Source organism: Capra hircus, chromosome 6, assembly GCF_001704415.2.
Source record: "Capra hircus breed San Clemente chromosome 6, ASM170441v1, whole genome shotgun sequence".
Taxonomy (NCBI): domain Eukaryota; kingdom Metazoa; phylum Chordata; class Mammalia; order Artiodactyla; family Bovidae; genus Capra; species Capra hircus.
The window spans coordinates 31,278,170-31,294,430 of NC_030813.1; the positions used below are offsets into that span (position 1 = coordinate 31,278,170).

The following is a 16,261-nucleotide window of genomic DNA, read 5'->3' on the forward strand; positions in this document are numbered from 1 at the left end:
CTGAGCGACTGAACTGAACTGAACTGAATCAAACATCAGATGACCTGGTGAGGCCTGACCTAATCAGGTGAGCCCTTAAAAGGGACCGCGTGCCTCCAGAAGTCAGAGGGAACCCATGAGAGTGGCCAAGTAGAAAGGAACCAGGGCAGGAAAAACTGATTCTCCGAACAAGTGAACTTGGGAGGGAACCCTGGCTCCGGAAACGAGTGCCTCTCAGTCCGCAGCTTTATTCCAGCCTTGGGAGACCCCGAGCAAACTCAAACACACTCCTTTAAGGCTCTTCCCAGCCAGACGTTTTCACGTTACTTAGTTTCACGTTACTGAAACTAAGCTTATAAAGGTGAAACAATCTATATACGATTTCACATGAACTCCTGCTATTAATATTTGAGACTTGCAGGGAAAGACACCATACTCCTGTTCTTATGTGAATCATATTATTTTCATATCTCAAAGTTAATAATATTTATAGAGGTCGAGAAGAAGTCTGTACCTATTCACCTGGTTATTAGAAAGATAATAAAAATAGTAAAGAAATGCAGTAATTTTAATTAAAAAATTATATCAAGCACTAAAGGTAAATGTGAAATGTTATGTTATGGAGGATTTATTGATACTTATTTAAATAAGTGTCAAGTTTAAGTTTAAATTACAGGAGGAAATCCTTTAGCAAAAATCCTTGTGCAGCTAGCTTTGTTTCTGTCTTGTCATTTTTCACATAATGGAAACCTGTAATTAAAGTGGAAATTAAATAAACTGTATATGGTTTCCTTTTGAAAACTGTTATATGCATTATATACACATATAAATCATTTAGCCGTAGTACAATTTCCCTAAAACATTTTTCTTAAAAAATTTCTCTTGGTTTTGAAGTTTTTCATCTGTTACAGACACGCTACCATATACTAAGGTAGTACTGTATTATGAAAAGAAAAAAGTTATTTTCATGATACTGTTCAAAATATCTAGGATTAAATGTATCATAACTATTTATGATTCTGCTCATTACAGTCTTAACTGTTTCTCTCCATATCAAAACTGCCTTACATGAAAAATATGTCACCGATATTTTAAATTCAATGAATTCTGATCTACTGGGTCATTAGAATCTTTTCTAAAGTAAATAAGATTGTGATAATAGTGGAATATTTTATGAGAGTACTTAAAGATGATGAATCAGGAACCATGGAAATTATTAGTTCTTCTTGTCCACCTCTCACAATCTTTTCCTTCTGAAGTTTTCTCCCAAGTTGGGCTGCAGTCCATGGGGTTGTGATGAGTCGGACAGGACAGGGCGACTGAACTGACTTCCATTCTCAAAGAATATCCTAGTAGAACAACAGATGCTGGGAGTTGTAAGGAAAGGAGGGGGATGGGGAGAAAAAATAAAAGAAGAAACGGGCCAAGCACGATTTAAATGCTGAGGGAGTGTGCCATGTTACTTAATTTGAGCTGCACGATGCAAAACAAAACAAAAATTATCCACAAGCTGGCAGAACCTGCCAAAAGTAAAAGGCAAGGAAGAAACTGAGTTAGCGAGCAACACATTTAAGACATGCTTGTCGAGGTGCTTTGAAGAAAGTGAGCTGCACGACCCCCATCCTCAAGCATAAATAAACGCCAAACAGACTCATTTGCCACGAAGGGTGAATTGTGGAGGTGCGTGGCGCCTGGGTCTCTGCCTCTCCATGGCTCCTGTCCCCAAGCCGTTCTGGTGGGTTTTTGTGTCCCAAAGTTGTCCCTATGCAAACAACAGGTTGAATATTGTAGGTGTGGGTTATTAAAGTGTCCCTGGGACAATGGCAGTCTGTGTCCCATTTGTAACGCTTGGATTAATCTTTGGAAAGTGCACACAAAATGTGACATGATGTTGGCTTCCAACATTATTCAGTCTGCATAGCAGCAAATCCTGCCCTGTCTCCCTGGAAATAAAACTCTGCAGACGTATCACTGCCATGTAAAAAGGAACCTAACGTTCATGCTTGAGGTTAGGGACACCCTGATAGAATTTCTGTTAGGGGTTTGATTTTATAGTTTGGAGAGGCATTTATGAGGGAAACAAGTTGTAGTTTATCATCTCATTCTCTAAAGAAAATCTGCAATCAGGTAAATTATTATTTTTCTGTAGATGGGAAAAATCAGAAAGCCTTTATCTTTGAAAGAGAATTCCACATTAGTGTAGAATGAGAACCCAGAACTGGTCCCTGACAAAAGGCAGGATTCTTGGTATTTCCCCTTTTCCCAACTCCTTTCCCCCTTTTGATTTGAAAGGCTCCGGGGGGAGAGCCAAGATGAGAATACTGGGTGAGGAAAGTGTGCTGAGCAGAGGTGGGTTCATCATATTTGCCTGCCTTTTCCCTGCATCCTTCGAGTTTCTGAAGCTTGGAGGCTCAGCCCCATCTCATTGTTCATCAGAAAATTATTTTGTGAATTACATGTCCTGTTCACAAAAGTACTCAGTAACATTATGGAATTTGGAAAGATGGTCTCTCAAATCATTTGTTTTTAAGGGCACCTCAATGTGATGATTTCAGAAGGTGATTAGAACTAGGATAGTAGAAATAGAAAAGGCATGTTAAATTATAGACAACCATCAATAGTGGTTGAAATTTCCATAGAACCAAGTTGGAAAATATTCTGTCTCATTTATGACCAACTCGACACATAGGAGAAATTGGAAGTTGCTTAACAAAATGGAATTCAGGCGAAAAAAATGTCAGGGCATTGTTTTAGAACAATGGCTTTTAAAGTGTGTTACAGATGAATGTCTTTATTTTTATTATTAAAATAGAATCCAGTTACTCCAATTCAGTTACTGATTTTTTTGGTCTCATAGGGAAATAAGGCATGATTAAAACAGGTTAGGAATAGCTTCCTTCACATTCTGTGGTGTAGACACTTTCTTATATTACTTTTGCACGTGGTCCATCTTTTCATCAAAATAAGCTGAATGCTTAGACTTTGGTCTAGAACAGTTGACGAGTTTCCTCATTTATTGCCTTTTAATAAGTAAATTTCACAAATTTTAAGTTGGAAAATATGTTTAAAATACTGCTTTGATTTTTTTTTGGTATATTGGAAATCAGCATAAGGTTTTATTTGGAAAATAATATGATTTCCATAGGGAAAAAAGGTTAAAACAGTAATTATAGAAGACTATAGCTAAATTACATATACCTTCTTCACAATTTACCTAGAAGAGGTGGGAAAAAAATCTATGAAGCCAGAAGTCCAGTGCTTTGAAGGGCTTCCCTGGAAGAGGATGTGTGGCAGAGTGGATGGAGAAGTGGCTTCTCCAGTGGGGCACTGGTAGGGAACTCTGCGAATCCTCTCCTCCCCTTGCCCGTTCACTAAGATTACATGCCCTTGTTACATCAACTCTAAAAGAGTGTATTGCTTTTTTCTGCTGTGCCTTCCTTCTTGGGCTTTGTTTTTCGCCTGCAATATACTTGGACCTGCAGAAATGGCTGCATTGATTTCTGCTGTTCTGATGGTCCCTTTATTCAGCATCCAGAGGGGTGTGTGTGTGGAAGGGGTAAGGTAGGGTTGCCAAGCATGAGTTTTGTCCTGGGGTGGGGCAAAGGTAAAAGCAGAAGAATATTGAGAGCAGTGTCGATGGGGAAGAAAGTGAAAGCTGAGCTCACAATTCTGCACCAGCCAACTCAGTTTTCCCTTTTCATCCTTGGGATGTCAGATGAAACCCAAACTTACAGGAGGATGGTTTAATGCGATCCACGGGATCAGCTGTTAGGAACACTTAGAGGCAAGGAAGTGTCCAGCACATAACATCACCATCAGCAGGAACAAGTTTTCTCACCAAACACTGAGAGGTTAGAAAGAGTATTGAACTAAAATTGTTCACTTTTGCTGAGCAAAGCCTGTCTTTTTCTGAAGATTTGGGCAGTATATTGTTAGGAGGTGTTGTAAGGCTTTAAATACAAATTATGGATATCTGAAAATAATGTGGACAAAATATACTCATTTCTTTTCATTTTTATTTTCATGAACTAAGAGGAAAAACAATATACCCTAAGACCACCTAGTGTCAATCTTTTGGAAAGTATACTATGTCAACTCTAAATATAGGTGTTAGAAACTTCCTTGTAAATAGAGTAAAAAATAAAATAACCAATGAATTTAAATGTCAACCTTTCCTATCGCTAAAGAGAAGAATATAGTACATTTAAAATAATGTTTTTAAAAGAGGGCTTGAGGGTTTTCCACAAAATACTATTGCGTATACAAGACTGAATCAACGGAGGTAAAATCTCGACAAATGGTACCACAGCGCCACCATCTGGCCATATAAAAGACAGCAGGTAGTCACTATATTAATCCTGCTGCGGCTAAGTCGCTTTAGTCTTTTTCGGCTCTTTGTGATCCTGTGAGCCTTGGCCCTCCAGGCTTCTCTGTCCATGGGAGTCTCCAGGCAAGAACACTAGAGTGGGTTGCTGTGCCCTCCTTCAGGGGATCTTCCTGACTCAGTGATGGTACCTGCCTCTCTTAAGTCTCCTGCATTGGCAGGCCTGTTCTTGACCACTAGCACCCCCTGGGAAGCCCCATATTAATAATAAAGGAGCATAAATTAGTGTTTTCTCTTCCCTAAAAAGAGACTGGAGAAAGGAAAAGAAGGGACTCTTTCAGAGTACCTCTGCTGCTGCTGCTGCTAAGTCACGTCAGTCGTGTCCGACTCTGTGCGACCCCATAGACGGCAGCCCGCCAGGGTCCTCCGTCCCTGGGATTCCCAGGCCAGAACACTGGAGTGGGTTGCCATGTACTTCTCCAGTGCATGAAAGTGAAGAGTGAAAGTGAAGTCGCTCAGTCGTGTCCGACTCCTACCGACCCATGGACTGCAGCCCACCAGGCTCCTCCGCCCATAGGATTTTCCAGGCAAGAGTACTGGAGTGGGGTGCCACTGCCTTCTCCGGAGTACCCCTACATTTGCCACTAATTACAACTTAGCGCTGAAGAACCGATGCTTCTGAACTGTGGTGTTGGAGAAGACTCTTAAAGAGTCCCTCGTACTGCAAGGAGATCAAACCAGTCAATCCTAAAGGAAATCAGTACTGAATATTCATTGGAAGGACTGATGCTGAAGCTGAAGCTCCAATACTTTGGCCACCTTATGTTAAGAGTTGACTCATTAGAAAAGACCCTGATGCTGGGAAAGATTGAAGGCCGGAGGAGAAGGGGACAACAGAGGATATGGTTGGATGGCATCACAGACTCAATGGACATGAGTTTGAGCAAACTCAGGGATATAGTGAAGGACAGGGAAGTCTGGGTCCTTGGCATCGCAGACTCAGACATGACTGAGCAGCTGAACAACGTTAGCAACTGAACTACAACAACTAACATCAGAGGTCTCTGGTGTCAGAAACTGCCTTGATCTCTTTTTCTGTTTCCATTTTAAATTGAAGAATGAACATATTTTAAATAGATCAAATCTTAAAAGATGAAAGTCTCCCTAATGTTAGAGGTCATTCTTTTCTTTTCCTTTATTTTGACAGACATAGAAAGACTTTTTTTTTTTTTTTTTTAAGTGTTAAAAGCCTTTAATTTTAGTGAGCTTCCCTGGTGGCTCAGTGTTAAAGAATCAGCCTGCAATGAAGGAGACATGAGTTCGATCCCTGGGTGGGGAAGATGCTGTAGAGAAGGAAATGGCAACGCACTCCAGTATTCTTTCTTGGGGAATCCCATGGACAGAGGCTCCGGGCTACAGTCCATGGGGTCCCCAGAGTTGGACATGACTTAGTGACTAAACCACTACCAACCAGAAGAACATTATTTCAAAGTGTTAAAAGCCTGTAAGTTTGGTAGAGCTTCTATAAACAGGCTTATCTCCCTGATTTTTAACTTGTCTTTGGATATGGTCTTTTTATAATGTTACTGAGGCTTCTTTTTGTTCTTAAAGCTCAGAGATATTTAAGATAAAGCATATTCTAATACATAATCAGAAGAACAATTTGACCCTGAAGACATGGTGAGATAATTTAATGTATATTTAAAAGCCTGCTTTCTTTGGAATAAAGCTTATCCGTCTAAAATTGGAATGTTTTTAAAAATATGCTTTTTTCTTGCTTTGCTTTCTATTTCAGAGTTTCATAAGATTGCACAAAATTTCTAAGCAGCACAGTGGTACATGTATTTTCATTTGGGTATCTCTTGCCTTCCACAGAATTGGCTTGAAAGGTAAGTGTTAGCTCTCACCATATTTTCATTCTAGCAGCATCTATCTTTTATTAATTTGTGCATTTCATTACACAAAAATATGGGCAGAATAATAATATTATGACTCTTTTGAGTCTACTGTGAATGAGGAAAAGGTTTCAAGTGCTGGTCCATTTAATATAAGACATTAAAATTCTTTCAGGAAACTATGAAGGATGTCCTATTATTATTTTTATTTTATAGATGAACAAATGAGACACAGAGACATTGAGTAAATTGCCTTGGGTGACACAGCTGACAAATAGTGGATCTGAACTCTGACCTTTAGACTCCATGTCCCTGATGATGACACTAACCTATTTTCTTAGGAGACCAGTATTCTCAAACTAGTTAAAATGTTATACTCTTTTGTATTACAGTATTTTCTCTTTGTACAAGAATGGGGATTATGTGTATGTATAGCTGATTCACACCGTTGTACAGCAGAAACGAATACAACATTGTAAAGGAACTATTCCCCAATAAAAATAATTAATTAAAAAATAAAAAAGAACCTATTTAACATAAAAATGCCTTTAAAACATTTTATTAAAATATTTCAATAATAATTGATGGTTAAACATTTTTTAAAGGCTAACCTGAAAAAAAAAGTGAAAAACAACCATTATGTATATTTCCTCCCCTCCATGGAGTCATACACTAAGCACTCAAAATAAGTAACTTGTAAATGAACTTCTGAAAATGAGAATTTTGTAAACGGAAAACTTTTATATTTTACCTTATTTTCTATCTTAGGTTCTAAATATTCACTTCAGATAATTGTACTGAATTATCCACACTCACTTTATTGAAGTGTATTATAAAAAGTAAACCAGGGAAATCATTGTTTATATTTTGGTTATCTACAAGAAAACTGTTCAGTTTTTTTTTAATACTTGTTAAAATGTTTGAAATATTCTAAAACTCTCTAGAGGTTCAGATTCTTACATTCTATCAGTTTTAGAAAGTCTGTGGATATTTAAGTTTTGTATAACAATTAGCCTCCAAAACTACTTTTAAACTGATCTTATTTGAATTTTTTAAAAGTGTAATATGTTCCGTGTTACTCTAATGGGGATAGAAAAATACGGGGCTATGTGCAGTGGTTTACTGTCATTCCAGTCAATGTTTTATGAAGAAAAATTGGAAAAACATATAAAAAATATAAGAACATGCTTTTTTGCCTTGTATATGGATTGGAAAATTGATTTTTATCACAATCATGTTGGGGTCACTGGGTAAGTTCCCATTTGATGATGAGATAGGAGGAAGCATGAGCTCAGTATCAGCTTAGCTGTTCTATGAAGAGAAGTCATCACTGGAACTTGGATATTTCTTTATTAAAAAATCCCTAATTGTCAGTTGGTGTGGAGCTTGGCTATTATCTTCAGTATTTCTAAGTATTTTAACATGTAAATATGGCATTAATATTTTTGCTTATTTTCTATTAAATTTCATAATATCTAATTTAGATTAAATTCAAAAGCAAGTATTTAGAATAGCAATTAAATATCAAGTAATGGTTATTAGTTGAAAGTTCGAATTGTAGACACTTTGGGTCACCTAGTATTTGCCTTCTTTGGCTCAGATTTTTGCCAAGTGTTATCATTGTACTGCATGCTTAGTCGCTCAATTATGTCCGACTCTTTGAGACCCCATGGACTGTAGTCCGCCAGGCTCTTCTGTCCATCTGACTCTTTGAGACCCCTGGACTGTAGTCCGCCAGGCTCCTCTGTCCATAGGATGCTCCAGGCAAGAATACTGGAGTGGGTTGCCGTGCCTTTTTCCAGGGGATCTTCCCAACCCAGGGATCCAACCCAGGCCTCCTGCATTGCAGGCGGATCCTTTACCATCTGAGCCACCAGGGAAGACCCCGAGAATACTAGAGTGGGTAGCCTTCCTTCTCCAGGGGACCTTCTGGACCCAGGAATTGAACTAGGGTTTCCTGCGTTGCTGGTGAATTCTCTACAGTTGAGTTAGCAGGGAAACCCCAGCATTATCATTATCCCTGGGCTTTCCAGGTGGCGCTAGTGGCAAAGAATCTCCCTGCCACTGCAGGAGACGTGAGAGACTTGGGTTCAGTCCTTGGGTCAGGAAGATCCCCTGGAGGAGGAAATGGCAACTCACTCCAGTATTCTTACTTGGAAAATCTCATGGACAGAGGACCCTGGTGGGCACGATTGCGCACAACAACATCATTTTCCATGTGTTTTAGCTATCACTTGGGAGATAGGATGTGAAGAGGGGAAAGATTGTGAGGAGTAAAATGATTATTTCTCTGTTCCCCCCAAATTTTGTTGCCCATTGAATGACGTTCCATCTTCTTACCCTTAGGCACTTATCTTTGTCCTGCGACTTCAATTCTGAATGTTTTAGCTAAACGCAGGCTCTAGGTTTTCAGTGTATTGCTGAAGCTCCACCTGGATATTTTACCTTCATTTCAAATGATATTTCTAAAACCAAATATGTCCTTTTACCCCACATCTGCTCTCCCTGAGTCTGCTCTTCCTCCAGATAGCCAACTCTGAATCTGTCAGGATGTTTGAGTCTTTCTTCCCTTTCTGCAGCTAAGTCATATTACATCTGTGTATGTCCCGTGTCAACTTAACCTCACTATGAAAGTCGCTCAGTCATGTCTGACTCTTTGCTAGCCCATGGACTATACAGTCCATGGAATTCTCCAGGCCAGAATACTGGAGTGGGTAGCTTTTCCCTTCTCCAGGGAATCTCCCCAACCCAGGGATTGAAACCTGGTCTCCCGCATTGCAGGCGGAGTCTTTACCGGCTGAGCCACAAGAAAAGCACCAACCTCACTGTGAAGGGCCTTGTTAAGTCTCATGACATTCGGTCATTCAAGAATGACCATCCTAATGCCAGACATTGATTCAGGCACTAAGGAAACTGAAAAATAATACTGAAAAATCCCTGCTTACATTAGAGCAGAAAGAGAAAGACTATACCAGATCAGTAAATTATCTAGTGTTAGTACACGGACATAGTAAATCATAAGTGATATGAACACAAATGGAGACGTACACACTGCTGTATTTAAAATGGAAGACCAACAAGGACCGACTGGACAGCACACAGAATGCTGCTCAATGTTATGTGGCAGCCTGGATGGGAGGGAAGTTTGGGGGAGAATGGATGCATGTGTATGTACAGCTGAGCCATTTGCTATTCTTCTGAAACCATCACAACATTGTGAACAGGCTATATCCCTACGTTGTTGTTATTGTTCAGTAGCTCATTTATGTCTGACTCTTTGCAACCCCATAGACTGCAGCACACCAGGCCTTTGTCTATCCCTATACAAAATAAAAAATTAAAAAAAAAGGATATATAAAAAAATGAAAACAAACTGGGCCATGTAGGAGGAGGTGGAAAATGTTGGGGGAAGGGGTCATATCTTTAATTAGGATAGTTTGGGTAGGTATCACTGACCCTGGATTTTTTTTGTTTGTTTGTTTTTGACCCTGGATTTTAACTTCATAATTCCTTTTAATGTCATGCTTTACACAGAACCTTGTTTATCGTCCTTGAACTATGCAATCACCAATTCTATTAATTTTCTCAGAAACATCATTGTGCTTTCATTTTCATTTGGACTACTTTTTGTCTTGTTCAGTCTCAAGCCTATGAAACCTCCTTACTTGCCTCTATGCCTCTAAGGCAGTGAGGGCAGACGCTTAGTGAAACTGTTTCCACGTGACCCTGCGATAAGCCAGTGGGCTGTGAGCCAGAGCATTAAAACTCCCAGAATCCTCTACATTCTCTCCCTACTTGGTCTGCCAGCCAGATGCAACAAGTCCCTCCTGGGGGTGGGGAGGGGGGACTCCAAAGTCCTGGGGCATGAGAGTCACTGTATAGGAGGAACCCCCTCCTAAAGCATCACACGGGAGACAACCCTTCGCTTGTCTTTGAACTTTATAGGAGTGAAAAATAGTCTATTGGATTAAGCCTCTCGGGTTGGAAGAGGGAGTTTTTTTACACCAAGTATCACTACTTACCCTAATTAATGTGGCTTCCTTCTATACATCCTGTACCACTGGGACACCCCTTTTAGATGATCATTTTGTAGTACTACACTGAGTCATCGCTGTCATTTATTCAAAACCTAGGTAAAATCTACAGCTGTGATTAAATCCAACTCTATCTCCCTGTGGCTAAACAGAAGCTGCTGAGAATGCCTGGAAAAAACTCACAACTAAACAGACCATATGGGGGCCTCTAACCTCAGATGGGCCCTCAAAGCTGAATGCTGGCCTGACTGTGTTGCTGTCCTGGTCCCTCCTCTCCTTGTTCTTCTAAAACAGATGACACCTGACCCTCACCAATGATTACCTTCCTCTATCTTATAAAAAAACTGGAATCAGACAGAGCTCTCACTAAAACCTTGCTACTGAACCTAGACATTCACCTGCATTCGCAGTCATCCTTTCGCCCTCTCATGCAGTTACAGTAAAATATATATCCCTTCTCCTATTGAAAATGAATTATGCCCTGGGTCCAATTCTTTTTGTCGTTTGAATATCCTGCTTGCTACTGTACTCTCAGTGAATAAAGAACCTGCCTGCAATGCAGGAGATGCTGGAGATATGGGTTTGATTCCTGGGTTGGTAAGATCCCCTGGAGGAGGGCACGACAACCCACTCCAGTATTCTTGCCTGGAGAATCCCACGGACAGAGGAGATTGGCGGGCTACAGTCCATGGGGTCGCAGAGTCCGACATGACTGAAGCGGCTGAGCACAGCACTGTGCTCTCAGCATTGACCTCTATCCTGGTTCCTTCCTCTTGCATTTAAATGTGTCTCTCCTGTCTTGGAAACAAATATCCTCGTTGGTCCTAGTCTCTCCTCTGGGTACAGCTCCTTTCCCCTCCTCTCTTTCATCCCAATATTCCTTGGAAGAAAGTGTATTACCCTTCCACTTACTCTTTCTCTGACTGCAGTCTGGTTTCAGCTCCCTCAGCCTCCCGAGCACTCTTCTTGCCATGATTGGGAGAACCTTCACGTTGCTAACTCTAACGGGTGCTTTCCGTCTCTGAGTGGCACCTGACAATGTTGGCCACTCTCCACCAAGCACTCTCTTCCCATAACTTCTGAGACTGCTTGCTCCTATAGCTGTCTTCCTTGATTGTTTAGGCAGTATACCCTTCCATCTTTTGATCAAATGTTGATCTTCCTCAGGGTTCTATGTCCAGATCTTATTTTCTGCTAACTAGACCCACTTATTCCTTGGATGATTTTGTAAGGTCTCATGATTCCACCTACACTAAATACTTCAGAAATACCTTAGTCCCAAACTCAGACCCATTCTCTCTCTAGAACCTTTCCACTTCCTTCCTTTCCCCCTGTTACTACCAGACACAAGGACTCCACCTTGATTGCCACACGAGCTTCCTACTGGTCCACCTTTCTCGGATCTTGTCCTTCTCCAAAACTTTCTCCTAGGTCAGCTCGAATGAGTCTATGTGATCAGGCCACAACTCCACTCTGAAATCTTGAATGGCTCCCTCGTGTTGCCTAGAACTTTATTCCTTAAAAATACAAATTCTTTAATGTGGCTAATGGAGCATTTTCCAGGCCAGCCCTCAACCTCTTCATTTTAATCCCGCGATAGTCTCCTTTCCCTCTAAATTTCAGCTCGGGCAACCTCTTGCAGTTCCCAGAATTAATCTTGCCCTCTGGCATCAGGTTTGCACTATGTTGGTCACCTGGTGTGAACAGCCGTGGTCCCCTCTGCCTGGCTGATTCTCACCTTTCCTGCAGGTCTAGCTGGGAGTCCCGGCTGGGGAGCTTTCCTATTCCTGCTCTGGCTTGCAAATCACCTTACGTTTCCATGACCACAGCACTTACTGCAATTTATTGTCACTGTCTGTTAAATTGTCTGTTTTCCCCAGTAGACTATAAACACTGTCATATTTCTAAAATTCACAGATGTTCAAAAATGGGATAGATTGTAAACAGGCTGAGACTCAAACATTAGGTTGGTGGTTGGGCTTGATGTTTATAGCTTCGGCGTCTTAAGTCCTTACTGCTCTTCATGGGCCTTGTGTTGCAGCCAAATGATTTGCTCTTTCTCAAATGTGCTTTGTGTTTTTCTCCTCTGTGAGTTGGATCGTATCTTTCCCCTTTACCTGATGATGTCTTTCTCTATTCTATGTTTGTGGAAATTATACTGTTTCTTGAAGCCCAGTTCCAAAACGGTCTTCTCCACGAAGCCATTTTATCACCCTGGAGAAACGTCTTGCTTGCTTTTCTCTGAATTTGAAAAACATTACAGACTATTTCAAAGTACTTATCATATGTCATATGTCATTTAAAATCATTTTGTATTTCAACAAAAGGGTTTCTTGGGGAGAATCTTCTCTCCCTTCTCTGAATTCCTGTAATACATGATGTCACTTTTATGGAACAGATTATACTCTGCCTTATGTGGTAGTTATGCATATACACGACATCTCTTCTTAATAGCTTTGGAAGTCTTGCAGGTTTATATGCACTCCAGTGCCTAGAATCTTGTCATATATATGAACTCTCAAAATAAAATCGTTGAATGCTTCTACCAACCTCCTAATCTTCTGTCTGACTCCATAAGCCCCTGCCTGCCCCCCTCCCCACACATCGGCTTTCAAGCCAAATAGTTTCATTCCTAGTCCAATCCTCATCAAGTGTATTTTTCCATTTCCTCTTTGCACGTTGCTTTTACAGCATACGTTCATATCTCTGATTGTCAAAATCCTGCCTCCTTGGCTCAGATATTGCTTCTCTGTGCAGGCTGCCTTGGTGCTATCTGGCAGAAGAGACTTTTGGCCAAGGTCTTTGGCCATGGCTTAGTGGACCACAGAAATACCTTGAAAAAATTAAATCAGCATCCTGATTTAGGAAATCATGTGCATTTCCCTAGTAAGATGGGTAGGAGCAAGGTGAGCTGGAAAAGAGTGACACTTAGGAGACCTCATGCATGTTTCCAGACAGAGGCTACTGTGTGCTTACACTTGCCTCGTAGCTGTAGGGCTGGAAAAAGGAGGTCAAGAAGTGGAGCGTTATATAAGCGGACTCAATAGGCATTTGTTTTTCTAATGGTTCCATCTAAGGAATTCCAAGAAAGAGGGAAAGGGGACCTGAAAATTTGCTGACACACCACTGGTGGAGATAAGGAGGCTGAGCGGGAGGATGGACAGGTTTGCTGGGTTTTGACCAGCCCTCTGGTGTAGACGCTGATCTAGCAGGGTTTTTCTTAGAATCTGTTTATGTTTTCTAGGCAACTATAATGTGTGTGGCATTTGTATTCATCTTTTATGAACATTTTATTTACTGCTTGAAATTTCTATACCAAAAATATATCAGTTAGTGAGGACCAGTTGATTTTTATGAAACCACATAGTGTACAAAGCTTCTTACAGCTCTGAGGGATCATAAGAGGGTCCTCTCCCTCCCATCTCTCTTTGATCCCAGGAGCAGTCTGCTGTGGTCCACAGGTTATGAGTTTGTTTTGTTTTTAAACTATTCAGTTAGCATCAGCAATACCAAGTTTGCAGAGATATGATGAGAATAGAGTGAAACAACATGTATGGAGCCCAGTCCTGTGCCTGACATGTGGTCTGCATGTCCCCCCGCACTCCGCCCACCCCCACCCCCACTCCAACCCCCACCCTAACCCCCAGCCATAGTTGCTATACTCAGGAGGACATATATATTGGCCTACAAAGAATAAGAATTGTAGCAGAAATTGGCAACTTAATTTTGAGATGAGCATGGATTAAACTTTCCTACATTTGAAATAATTCTACCTGAGGCTATAGTCCAAGTATTTCATGTCGTGAGATTCAGAATACATGCCTGGGCAAACTGCCTTGAAATCCTTACACTGTGTAGATGTTTAATACAACCTGTGTACACAGTTCTTGTGCTGTTTTCTAGGAAAGAAAGATTAGTGTGTATGTGTGTGTGTGAATCACAGCTTATATTTTAAAAATGAGACTGGAGCAAGAGCAAATTGTGAGGAATTATATTGTCAATTTGAAAACAGGCTTAACCAGGGTTATTCTAAATTTATAAAGGCACATACTACCAATTTCTGGTTTTATATTAGATAAAAGGCATTTTTTCCTTAGACCTGGAAAATAGCCTTTGACCTCTTAAAATTGAACCACCATCATAACCTCAGTGTCAAGAGATAAAGCTGGCAGACAACATCTGGAACAAAATTAGTCTTTTTGATGGCACCTGCCTGTTGAAAGCTCACCTCTGAAACACTCAAAAAGGATAGGATTGGCGATGATGACTATTTCAGACCTGACTTTTTATTCTCTTGTAGTTCACTTAACTGTGCTAGTGATGCTTTCTGACCTCTCTGAACTCTCCTGAAATAGACTCAGAACTCAAAGCACACAGCAATTACGGGAACCAAGCACAGTTAGTTCTACAAGTATTTGATTTGACTCATGCCAAGTACACTGGCTTTCACATAGCAGGTGTTTGTAATGTTTGGGCTAATTTTAGTTTGTTCTTTTATAAGACAAGCCTGTATTTAGAACATTTTCTTTGAATTTCTGCTCAGGTATGTCTGCTCCATGGTTGTTCTAGCCAGCCTAATTTTTTTAAGCTAGGGAACTTGGTTCCAGCTTGTTCTTCTGTTAGGACTTTGGAGATATTGGGTCTGTGTCAAGCTGCCATGATGGGATTTGAGTCTCTGTCACAGTGTCACAGTTTGCTCAATTCTGGGTATTCACTGTGTGGTGAAAGAATTAGTCACTCGGTTGTGTCCGACTCTTTGCAATCCCATGGACTGTAGCCCACCAGGCTCCTCTGTCTATGGCAAGAATTCTCTAGGCAAGAATACTGGAGTGGGTAGCCATCCCCTTCTCCAGGGGATCTTCCCGACCCAGGGATCAAGCCTGGGTATCCTGCATTGCATTGCAAGCAAATTCTTTACCATCTGAGCCACCAGGGAAGTGGGAAAATGACAAATGTCATGGAGGAAAAAACGGATGGAGCTTGTTCTGTAACATTTTAAAGAACCAGTTGGGGCAACTTTTGACACAGTACAAAGGGAAACTATAAGGAAGAGTAACAGTGAGGCGGGGCTTCCCTGGTGGCTCAGAGGTTAAAGCGTCTGCCTGGAATGCAGGAGACCCGGGTTCGATCCCTGGGTTGGGAAGATCCCCTGGAGAAGGAAATGGCAACCCACTCCAGTACTCTTGCCTGGAGAATCCCATGGAGGGAGGAGCCTGGTAGGCTACAGCCCATGGGGCCACAAAGAGTCGGACACGACTGAGGCAATGGAAAATGTTGACTGCTGCAGTGAGTTGCCTCAGAAAATATCTGACTTGAAATCTTGGTCACCTGTCAGTAATGTGTCATTCGGAATGTGAGGAAAATACAACTGAAAGTCAAATATGTAAACAGATCAGAGCAAAGGTAGCTCTGACTGAAGCCAGGGGGCCCCACCTCAGACCAGCATCCCAGAAATCTTGAGGAAAACTTAGGCACCTGTGGAGCACAGATTAAAAATCATGGACTCTAGACAATGCCTCAGGTCCGCACCCCCCCCCACCCCCGCCCCACCAATACCAGTTTGGAATCTGTCACTCAAGCTTCAACAGAAGGAAAATAAACAATTCTCAAATCTATGATTTCTTCTATTTTAAACTTCCCAACTTAAGAAAAAATGGAGATTAACAAGGAAAAAATATTCTTCTGACTTCAGTACTTCTTGATAAAATTGTTTCCACTTTTCTAGCATCTAACCTTGAAAAATCAGTCATATATGATTCTCTTTTACATCCTATATTCAGTGAACCATTAAGTTCTCTTAATTCTTCTTTCAAAATATATGTGCCATCTGTAACCTCTTTCCTTTTTTCAGTTACCACTGAGCTCAGCTCACACCTGAACTATATTGCACAAGGGTTTCCATTGGCCTCTTATCTGTTCCATTCCCTGAATCACTAATAGCTTAAACTTCATAAAGAACCTCTTTAAGAGCCTGATTTTTCCTTCAGTTAAATTCTTCAGTGGGCTCTCCAATGCCCATGGAAATCTCC

At 40.9% G+C, this 16,261-nt stretch overlaps 1 non-coding gene across 1 annotated transcript; it reads left to right on the forward strand.

Moving 5' to 3' along the window:
- On the forward strand, positions 15,304-15,375 carry TRNAS-GGA. Its single transcript has one exon. It is a non-coding gene; the product is annotated as a tRNA-Ser (tRNA).